This window comes from Octopus bimaculoides, chromosome 6 (genome assembly GCF_001194135.2).
Source record: "Octopus bimaculoides isolate UCB-OBI-ISO-001 chromosome 6, ASM119413v2, whole genome shotgun sequence".
In the NCBI taxonomy this organism is placed as follows: domain Eukaryota; kingdom Metazoa; phylum Mollusca; class Cephalopoda; order Octopoda; family Octopodidae; genus Octopus; species Octopus bimaculoides.
Window position 1 is genome coordinate 114,874,877 of NC_068986.1, and position 1,225 is coordinate 114,876,101.

Consider the following 1,225-nt stretch of genomic DNA (forward strand, 5'->3'; position numbering starts at 1 on the left):
AGGTCTCTTACCGGTTGCCAAGCGATGGTGAGGGCCAAACACATACATAAACACACACACACACACACTTATTCTTCTCGGACAAGACTAAAACATATAAGATAGAAACACACACGATAGCCTTTTAGACAATTGTATAACACAGAAATGCAGGCGCGCAATCCGACCCCGGGGATTCCTTCGATGTGTTGATGGGAGCCTACGACAGCACCGACGTATGTGATCTCAATAGACTATACATCCTGGACACCTTAGGGAAGAAGTTCGATCTCTGCAGAGATGATGCTCTGACCGTCTCTAGAGGAGCCAGTGGCTACACACGTCATCGGATTAGAAAGGACCTGATTAGCGCCATAAGTTCTATGGGACTCAAAACAACTATTGAGACCAACTTCATCACCGTGGACTTCCTAGATGTCACTCTAGACTTGGGTTCCGGTACACACAGGCCATACCGCAAAAGACCGCACCTCCTATATGCCGGGCCCTATCACCCGCAAAAGCAAACGCCGCCGGAACGTTGTTCGGTTTAACCCCCCACCACTTCTCGCACAAAGTCAAGACTTATCTTCTCATAACCTTTCTTTGTTGTTTCTCTTCTGAGTCTTTGCTGAGATCAGTAAGCCTTGCACTTCTCGGTTTATTCAGGCCACCCGTAAGTCTTCTTGAGAACTTCACAACCAGACTGTTTCATTTCATTGGTTGATGTATTTATTTTTGATGTTGTTGTTTAGCAGATGCTTGAAGGCTCTCTGTAATTATTTTAGGCCTCTTCCATCTTTTCTTCTAACATAAATTCTGTCAAACATCTTGACCAGCTGCAGGTCCATTCAAGATGGTTGCCTGTAGAACTCGGGAGTATAAATTTTTATTATCATTTTTATTATTGGAGCATCCGAATTCCGAAGCAACATGATGGGCGCCCCTCTTCAGAACATTCCAGGAAGTAGTTCCTCCCCTTGCTTGGAACTTTCTAGGAAGTAATTCCTCCTCCCTTTCCTTGGAACTTTCCAGGAAGTAATTCGCCTCACCATCCTCGGAACTTTCCAGGAAGTAATTCCCCAACTTCAGAACATTCCAGGAAGTTATTCATCCTCCCCTTCCTTGGAACTTTCCTGGAAGCAATTCCTCCCCTCCTCGGAACTTTCCAGGAAGTAAATCCCACCACTCCTCGGAACTTTCCAGGAAGTAATTCGTTCCCTCCCTCGGAACTTTTCAGGAAGTG